The 10,336-nt window shown below is 42.7% G+C and overlaps 1 pseudogene; it reads right to left on the reverse strand.

The window, feature by feature from the left end:
• Positions 1–807: 807 nt before the first annotated feature.
• Positions 808–898, reverse strand: LOC143999789 (U2 spliceosomal RNA; annotated as a pseudogene).
• Positions 899–10,336: the final 9,438 nt, after the last annotated feature.

Genomic DNA, 10,336 nt, shown 5'->3' on the forward strand with positions numbered 1-10,336 from the left:
ACATGGTTTTGGTAAACCTGAAGGAAAAACTCAACAGAAAACTGATAGTGTGTATGGGGCTTTAGGTGTACAAAAAATGTGCATGTGAACACACACAAGGCTGACCGGGACATAGGTTTAACATGGTCTGCCTAGCCAGAAGGCCTGGCAGACCCCATTCTTCTAGGACAGCCAAAGAATCCCCAAATACTAAGTCAGGGGAGCTCTCCAGAAAAGAGACCCCCCCCCCCCCCCCAAGAGGTAGGGGAAGTAGTAACCAAAAGGCCACACATCCTCCCCCCTAGATGTCAAGGTAAGCCCAAGTACCCACACTCTTCATCCTATGAAAAACACCCAAAAGTCAAAGGTGACAAACATAGGAGAAAAATAAATAGTAAAAATAAAAAAAAAGGGGTCGTGCCCAAATTGTGCATTAGCTGAGGCCCTGAGGCCTGGTAAGCAAAAATTGCCCCTGGACTTAGCCAAAAGGCCAGGCCCTAAAAGGTGCAGTGCAGAAAAAGCTTTGGTAACTGTGACCACGAGTTATTTTTACACCGTGGGGTTCCACACCCAAGTGTTACTAAAAGCTCCCCTAGGGTAACCACTCCCAGGGGGCACAGACACCACAGATCCTCTGCTTTCCCAGCCCAAGGCCAGACAAAGTAGACTGCTCAAACCAGGAGGTAATAGATCCTTCCACCTTTCTCAGGGAGAACTTACACCTGGGCCCCAATTACGTTCAGGCGCTCTGGTTTCAGTTCCTGTTGATACTAACCTTCCAGGTCACCATTACTCCAGCAGATTTGCATAGCCACCACCCCAACCTTGGTTAGGTCAGGATAGTAGCACAGCACCTCCATCGGATCACCGATAAGAACAGATACAACACTTGATCTTAGCCAAAAAGTCAAGAAGTGATATGACAATGCCATGACTGATCACGTGGTAATCGTAAAATCAAAACCTCCCAATCACTCCCGGCCACATTTATGTCTGGCAATGCAAGACCTGCTTCAGTGACATGGCTGTCCTGCAACTAATAAGCACCCTGGAGGTCAGATGGTGGTTGCTTCCACTGAAGGTTCATACCTTTGCCTCAGGCAGTTCAGAAGGGACATGAGAGACTGGAAAACCAAAGTCCAACAATGTTTCTGTACAGTATATCATATGAATAATGTGTTTCTTTGCTACTGGTTTGTAAAACATGTCCTACAAGATTCAGTGTGAGCAACATAATGGGGTTGATTTACTAAAACTGGGGAGTGTAAAATCTGGTGCAGCTTTGTTTAGAAACTAATCAGCTTCCAGCTTTTATTGTCAAAGTTTAAAGTGGTTGTTAGCACAAAAATGGAATTCACTGCCAGCCCCTCTATTACATCTAGGCATACCACACTGTACAAGTGTTTTATTAAAAAGGAAGCTTGTAAATACCTTTTTACAGCTATCAGGCCGGTCTCCTACTTTAATCCAGGGCTACAGTGGGAGGGGCCGAGATCTCCCTCTAACATCAGCCGGGGAGGTCATGTGACTGCTCAGCCCCTCCCGCTGTAGCCCTGGATCGGAGTAGGAGACCGGCCAGGAGTCATGTGACCGGCCTGAAGATAGCTGTAAAAAGGTATTCACAAGCTTAGTTTTAATAAAACACTTATACACTGTGGTATGCCTAGATATGCAGAGAAACTGACCACAGTGATCAGTGCTCAGCAGGTTTTTTACAGCTTAGAAATGGGCAGAGTAGGCAGCACTGTGCTATTAAATCTGCTATAAGGGAACAGGATAATTTTATTTTTTTTTTTAGGGTTACAAACACTTTAATTGAACAGGCTGAAGTTAGAAGCAGATTGGTTACCATCACAGCTGCACCAGATTTTGCAATATCCAGGTTTAGTAAATAAACCCCAATGTGTACGCGAGCACATATAGAGTTAGAGGCCCAATTACTGCAACTTATTTTCTTCAGTAAAACTTTATTGTTCCAAGAGCTCCAACATCCCATTGGCCACAAGTTCATCTCGTAGTCTAGGAGCATGTGTAGAGCAAAATGTTGATACTCTAGACAATAAAGTTTTTCTGAAAAAGTCAAAGTTGTGCGGCTTTTATGTGCCTTCTAGTTGTGGTCACATCTGGATTGGAAACTTTGCATCTGTGATTGGTCCACTGACAAGCTACCCACACAGCCTGACATAGGAACTATTGTTGGCTTGTTTATACACAATCACATACTCCCAAATGCCAACTACAACAAAGACGCATACAGGGCACTCAGGGCCCCATGGGACGGATGCACGAAAAATGCGCTATATGAAAAAATCCTTGTTAGCAACCAAGATCCAACTTGTCTTTCTCTAGTCAAAGACTAAAGTTGAATAAGGACTCCAACTGGTTGCTTCAGGCAGCAATACGGTTATCTATACATTACACATACTTACCACGAATGTGTATGGAAGTGCTCAACAAAAGTATTGACAACAGCAGTTTATTAGATCCTCTGGTTCATGCAGTTAAATAATCTGTCAGGATAGAAATTAAAGCAGAACTGCACTGCATCTGAGCACAACAAATCAAAAATGCTATTTAATTAAAATTATAATATTTAATATTCAAAACAAACACACCCACTTATCCATGCCTCCATGCTTGATTTTGCTGCAAAATCACTTAGAAAAACACCCCCCTAGCATTTCCGGTCATGGCCATCTTAAGTAGGCAGATCTATGTACCATTCACTTCCTGGCATCCATCCACCGTTCAGGCATGCAATTGTTTAGTCAGATTCGGCGCCCCTATAGAATTTGTAGAGGAAGTGACGTTCCATCGGCGCCATCTTGCTACACACCGCACTCCTCCACAGTAAGGATACAGTGAGCAGACGGCAAGCGGACATCTTGTTACACTCACTGGAGTCTTGCATTTCACACTTCTGTTGAACAGTAAACAGAGCTTATATGGTGAAATACAGTATTTAGAAATCCATCGGACTGTGTATTATGTAGTACCTATGTCTGCCTGATTTGATACACATTGAATGGATTGTTTAAGTTTATGTTCATATTACATAATGTAACATCTAAAGAAATTTGTACAATCAGATGGTATAGTGTATGGCATGTTTAAAGTTTCTTGTTTACATGTATGGCCTTGTATAGAGAGGTAAATGTTGCAAATGTTTTGTAAATTGAAGCATATCATTCATCCCAATTTACACATGGAATCTGTACTGACTTTGCAGCGAGACAGTGTAGAATGTCAAGCCCTGAACATGTTACAGGTATGGCATGTCTCATCTTGAACATTTACAAGAATAGTTACTAATTTTTGACCTCAAGGCAGGATCTGTATCCGGATACATACATCACCCTCATCAAAGGCAGAAAGAAAAAAAAAATGAGGATTTATGTTTATTTTCACACATATCCTACTGTTAATAAATTGTTTACAGATCTGACAAATATATAAACTATATGCATGTTTATTATTCTACTCTAAAAGTAATGAAAACTGAACATCAGGCAAATACTTAAAAGGAACAGCAGTCTGCTAATATCATTTTTAATAAAACATCTTTGCCATTCTGAAGCTTCCCTCCAACCAGTTTGCATATTATTTTATATATACTGCGATTCGGTACTTGCAAAATATGCTGGCGAAATCTCCCTCTATTGAGTCTGGCTGCCATTTTAACTGTGGGCAGCTGAAGCTGCTGCCTGTTCACTTTCTGGATTTACAGAGACAAACAGAACCTCCAGCTCTGCAGCTCTCATTGGCCCTCTTATGGCTCATCCAGTGGCGGCTGCTGCTCAACATTTTTGGGAGGCACAAACAAACTGAAAAATTCTGAAAAAAAATCCCCCAAACGCAGCCACTGTACCATCAAACACAGACACTGTACCATCAAATGCTGCCACTGTGCCCATCAAATGCCACAACTGTGCCATCAAATGTAGCTACTGTGCCCATCAATTGCCACCACTGTGTCCATCAACTGCCACCACTGTGTCCATCAATTGCTGCCACTGTGCCTGGTATATAGCATTTCTCACAAAGCCTGGTATATAGCATTTCTCACAAAGCCTGGTATATAGAATTTCTCACAAAGTCTGGAATATAGCATGTCTCACAAAGCCTGGTATATAGCATGTCTTACAAAGCCTGGTATACAGCATTTTGCACAAAGCCTGGTATATAGCATTTCGCACAAAGCCTAGTATATAGCATGTCTCACAAAGCCTGGTAAGTAGCATTTCACACAAAGCCTGGAATATAGCATTTCACACAAAGCCTGGTATATAGCATTTCGCACAGATCCTGCACAATTACCCCCCCCCCCGTCTGCACAATTACCAACCCCCATCTACACAATTACCCTGTCTGCACAATTACCATCCCCCAGTCTGCACAATTGCCACCCCGCAGTCTGCACAATTACCTCGTCTGCACAATTACCACCCCCCATCTGCACAATTACTTCAATTATACCTGGGGAGTAATTGTACAGGGGGGTAATTGTGGAGACGGGGGGAGCTGCGGATGTCACTTCTGGTTTTCATCTGTGGAAACGAAACCCGGAAGTGACCTCTAGATTTAAACAATGCTCCCGCCCGTAGTATGGGCGGAAGCTACTCTGCGATTTTGATTGCACCACAGAGCAGGTGAAAATCCTGAAATTGAAGCGCCACATCTGCAATCTTGTGATTACATTGGCATGGAGCTTCCCATAGAGCACTGTGTCGAACAAAGTGTACTTCATTAACTAACTGTTTTTTTCTTAAAGGGGCTGTTTTAAAAAAAATAACATTTTTTTGGTGACTAAGGGGGAGGGGGCGGTGTGCCCGGGCGCCCCCTATGGATGGGCCACCACTATGCTCATCCCCCCTCCCTTCCTGACAAACTCTCACGAGAGTGAGAGAGAGCTGTGCATGATGTCATAAGCCTAGGCTTTTTACAAGACAGGAAACAGGAAGTGGGCTATATAAGGTATTTATTGGCAGAAATTTTTTTTACTATCCAAAGTTGAAACAAGGGCAGAAGATTTAATAGATGGAAAGTAAAAAAAAAATGACTGCATTTTTACGAACTGATGTATTTGCCAAAGGAGTTGTAATTCTTTTCAGACAGCATAGCCAGGTAGGTTAAACCACTTTGTTTGTGGATACACAGTGGTGTTACTTCTCAACCTCAAGCCTGCTGATTGGACAATGAAGGAGCAGAAGCACTGAGCTCATCCATCCTCTCGCTGAGTCCGATTGGCTTCTAGCTCTATGTCTCCCTTTCACACCTGAGCAGAGTGATTTTCAGGCATTTCTGAGCATTTCTGCATGCATATACAAGCGTTTTAAATGCACCTTTTAAGCATTTTACAGGTGTATTTAAGGTTCAGACATTTTTGTTTTAGCCAATAGAATGTACTAGGGGGAGGAGACCCGTTCTCAAGATCTAAAAAAACACACCAGAAAAACAAATACAAAAAAAACTCGAAAAGCGCTCAATTTGAGCATTAACTGGTGTGCCCATGGAAAGCTAAAGGGCCAAAAAATGCCCAAGTCTGCCTCAAGAATAGCTCCTGTAGTTTTTGGAGCATCAAGTACTGAGCTACAGGCACATGAGTGCTCATTATGTGAACGGTCGGCCAACCTTTAATTACATTTTATTTGTTGAGAATTTTGGCTATATGCAAAATATGTTTATTTTAAAGGGAATATACAGCTGAATTAAATTGTGTTTTTTAATATCTACCAGCTTTATGTTCAGTCTTAAGTGTGTACATTTTTTTAGTTTTGATCCTTGCATTACTTCTCAGTGTTATAGGTTGTCAGGAAATGTGATATATCGAGCATATTTTTAAGATTGTGCAAATCTAAATCTTTCCAGTAAACTATAGAAATCCCATATGTTCTAAGGTTTAAATAACTTTTTTTTTAGAAACTTAGTTTTAGAAACTATCCTTTACAGACTGCTCATGTATCATACACAGCCATTACGCATTGGTAGAGGTACTTCCCAATGTACTCAAAAGTATTTGTTTAAACTGGTACTCTTTGTCTCTCCCTGAGCTAATTAAAACAAAGGATAATGAATAATTATGCAACAGCTCAAAATTCAATTTGCATTAAGAATGGTGGTTGTACTGTGCAGAGAGCTCAGTTCCAAAGGTACTTACCTGTCAATGGATGAATATAAACTAGAGCTGCACGATTCTGGATAAAATGAGAATCACAATTTTTTTTGCTTAGAATAAAGATCACGATTCTCGGCGTAACATCATCTTTCCCATTATACAAAAAAAATTGGGCTAACTTTACGGTTTATTTTATTTAATTAATTGAAATGTATTTTTTTTTAAATCGTGTTTGAAAGACCACTGCATAAATACAGTGTGAGAAACTATTACGACTGCCATTTTATTCTCTAGGGCAGTGATGGCGAACCTTTTTGAGCCTGAGTGCCCAAACTGCAAACCAAAACGACGTATTTTTTTCAAAGTGCCAACACTGCAATTAAACCTGACTAACAAGGTTTTAGTTTAGAAAAAAGAATTCGTACAGTCGTTTCACAATGACACTAATAATGAGCCCCCCCCCTTTTTTTTTTAGATAGAGCAGTGGCGCTCTAATGCCGCGTACACACGGTCAGAGAATCCGTCGGAATGCATCTTATCGGACCGTGTCGTCAGATAATCCAACTGTGTGTGGTATGCATCGGACTGATTCCGTCCGAATCTCCGTCGGACCCAATTTTCCAACATGTTGTAAATATTTCCTGACCAACTGGGCCGGTCGGACGTAATCCGATCATGTGTAGAGAATTTTGATCGGACCAAGTGCCACGCATGCTCAGATCAAATTCCTACATCAAAGCTATTGGCTACTAGCCTGAATCTAGTCCCATCGTAACGAAATTACGTCATCACGTTCTGAAAGATTGGATTTTTCGACAACTTAGTCGGACCGTGTGTATGCAACAGTTTCGGACAAGATCCGACGGACAAAATCCAACTGAGAAAATCCGATGGATTTGGTTGTCGAAATCTCCGACCGTGTGTACAGGGGCTTAGAGTTGTAAGTTAGTTAAAAAAGGCTTTATTCAGTTTATGGGCAGGGTACTGCAGAGTATTGCATAGTATGGGCAGAGTATGGGCAGGGTACTGCAGAGTATTACATAGTATTGGCAGAGTATGGGCAGGGTACTACAGAGCATTGCATAGTATTGGCAGAGTATTGGCAGAGTATGGGCAGGGTACTGCAGAGTATTGCATAGTATTGGCAGAGTATGGGCAGGGTACTGCAGAGTATTGCATAGTATGGGCAGAGTATGGGCAGGGTACTGCAGAGTATTGCATAGTATTGGCAGAGTATGGGAAGGGCACTGCAGAGTAATGCATAGTATGGGCAGAGTATGGGCAGGGTACTGCAGAGTATTGCATAGTATGGGCAGAGTATGGGCAGGGTACTGCAGAGTATTGCATAATATGGGCAGGGTACTGCAGAGTATTGCATAGTATGGACAGAGTATGGACATAGCATTGCATCTCTCTCCCTCTTCCCCTCTCCCCTCAGACTGTAGGGTGCACGGGAGCAAGATTCTGGGAGAGCGGCGATGGATGCCCACCCAGAATAACCCAACCATGCTGTAGCCATCCTTTGGCTATGGCCCGGTCGGCAATTGGTTATAAAACTCACATTTGAGTTGTTGAAATCGGTGTGGGGTCAGGCTCCAGTCGCTCCGGTGGTGTCCGTGTGTCAGGAGATTTCCCACGCAGGCACGTCAACAGGTGTGTCAGATGTTTGAGAACGGGGGGCGTGGCTTCAGCGTTCGGAGCATGCACCATGCCCACTCGGACACGTCACCGCTATCCCAAGAGGACTGTGGGAGATGTAGTTCACGGGAGCGGACAATTTAACGATGACAGTGTAATTGTCACGGCGTGCCCACAGAGACGGCTCGGCGTGCCGGCAGCAGCACGCGTGACACTCGTTCGCCATCACTGCTCTAGGGACTCTGCTAAAAAAAATTATATATAATGTTTGGGGGTTCTAAGTCATTTTCTAGCAAAAAAATACTGATTTTAACTTGCAAGCCACAAGTGTCAGAAAAAAGGCTTAGTTAAGTGTTTAAACTGCCCTCATTTACAGACTGAAATTCATCCCTTTGATCTAAAAGAACCAAATGATACAATGTTTATATTTATCTATCACCGCTGAGCAATGTTGATAAACATTTGTGGAGGTGCTTATTTTTTGATAATTGTGAGTGAGCAGAGAACGGCTCTGCACTGTATGAATCATGGAAATGCTGGATTAAGATCGTAAGGAGGTTGATTCGAGATTACTATTTTTTTAACGATTGATCATGCAGCTCTAATATAAAGTTATTTGAAAATTGGATATGTTGGAGCTTTGTGGTGAAGTGTTAGATATTAGAGACACAAAAAAGTGATTGCAGAAAAAAAAGCAAGTAGTCCATTGAGTTTGCCAGTTTTTTATTTTATACACTTTTTACATTTTTTTTACTTTTTTGCGTATAGATCTAGAAGAGAAGAGAAGAACAGAAGACGGCGACACCGCTTGTAAAAGAGCTAGAAGAAGGCGCGGTGGCCCGGCAAGAAGAACCGAAGAGAGGGACAAGACCCCCGAAGAGGGGGACAAGACCCCCAAAGTCGGAAGAAGAGGGTGGCGGCGAAGAAGAAAGCCGGGCTCCTCCGCTACTGAAAGAGCTAGCAAAAGAGCAGAAGATAGCGGAGGAGTCCGGCAAGAAGACCCCCGAAGACGGAAGAAGACCCCTGGAGCTGTGCAATAAACTATTTTAACCCTTGTGTGTTGTGTTTTTTTTTTACATTTTTTTCACTGGTTAATGGGTAGGGGTACTCATTCACATAGGGTGGGGGGCCGGTATCCAGGGCGCCCTTATTAAAGGGGGCTCCTGGATTCCGATAAGCCCCCCGCCCGCAGACCCCGACAACCAGCGGTCAGGGTTGTCGGGAAGAGGCCCTTGTCCTCATCAACATGGGGAAAAGGGGCTTTGTTGTGGTCGGCTGCGCGGCCCCCCCTTCCCCAAGGCACCCCCCCATGTTGAGGGCACACGGCCTGGTACGGCTCAGAATGGGGGGCGCTCGCTCATCCCCACCCTCTTTCCTGGCTGGCCGGGTAGCGTGCTCGGATAAGGGTCTGATATGGACCTGGGGGGGCCCCCACTCTGATTTTTCAGCGTAGGGATTCCCCTTTAAGTTCATACCAGGTGACACGGTCAGCGACGCCTCCTTCGCTGGCCCCGGCTACCTGGAGACGTGCTCAAAATGAGCGGACTTTCCTCCGTGTGTGTGGGCGAGTCCATTCATTTCATAAGTACGGCGGATAGTCAGGCGGACTTAGTACGCCGTATTAGTCCGCTGAAAAAGTGCCGTGTGTGGGCAGGTAGCTGGTTCGAAAAGTCTGGCGGAAAGTCCGCCAGACTAAGTCCGCCGGATAGTCTGCTACGTGTGTACGCAGCATTAGGTGAACAGTTTTGAGATTTCTGTACTGTTCCACATCTTTTTAACATAACACATTGCTACTACTCATTATATGTGGGTATATATATATAATTAATTTAGAATTTTGCCAAAGTGAAAGAAAAAACAAATATAATGAATATGAAGGAAACACATAGTAGTGATAACACCAATACAGGGCTTGTGTAAGATTGTAGAAATGTCTCTATTGCAACTAAAAGAATGCGATGTGATTGGTTACTCTGGACAGTATCTGCATACTAACTTTACTTCAGTTGTTACAGACATGGAATAACACAGATATACAGTATACAATTTACACAGCAAAGTATATACAACAAAATAACATACACAAACAGGCAGTGAGTCCACCCAATTTGTATCTACGCTCTTGTACTACATAAATAAAGATCTAAATGTGGTGATCAAGTCAACAGTAAGGGAAATGAAACATGTTTTCAAGCAGCCAATTAAATTTTTTTTTTTTTTTTACAATGGTAGTATGAGATTGGGAGAGCATGCAGCACAGAGGAGTGGAAACGAGGCAAGATATTAAAGAACCATGTTTATATAGTTATAAATACCCATTTCCCTATGTACATTTAAAGAGTTGGCTGTTAATTAAGGGGGGTCTGCTTTTAAGTGTATGAGTAATAAAAACTTGTTTCATCATTTTGGATATAAAAGGATTACAATTTGTCAGAATTGTACTGCAGTATGTAACCCCTGCCAGCTAGATTCACCATATGTCCCTGTGGCCATTATAACTAGGACAGAAAATTAAAATCCACAATTTTAGTGTCCCTTATTTCTTGTTGCATCTGAAGGAAAGGTAGGTACCCAAAGTGACATAGAAACATCAAATAAAGGAAT

The sequence above is a fragment of the Lithobates pipiens genome, unplaced genomic scaffold (genome assembly GCF_037356315.1).
Source record: "Lithobates pipiens isolate NorthernLeopardFrog02 unplaced genomic scaffold, aLitPip1_a1.2 Scaffold_19, whole genome shotgun sequence".
Taxonomy (NCBI): Eukaryota; Metazoa; Chordata; class Amphibia; order Anura; family Ranidae; genus Lithobates; species Lithobates pipiens.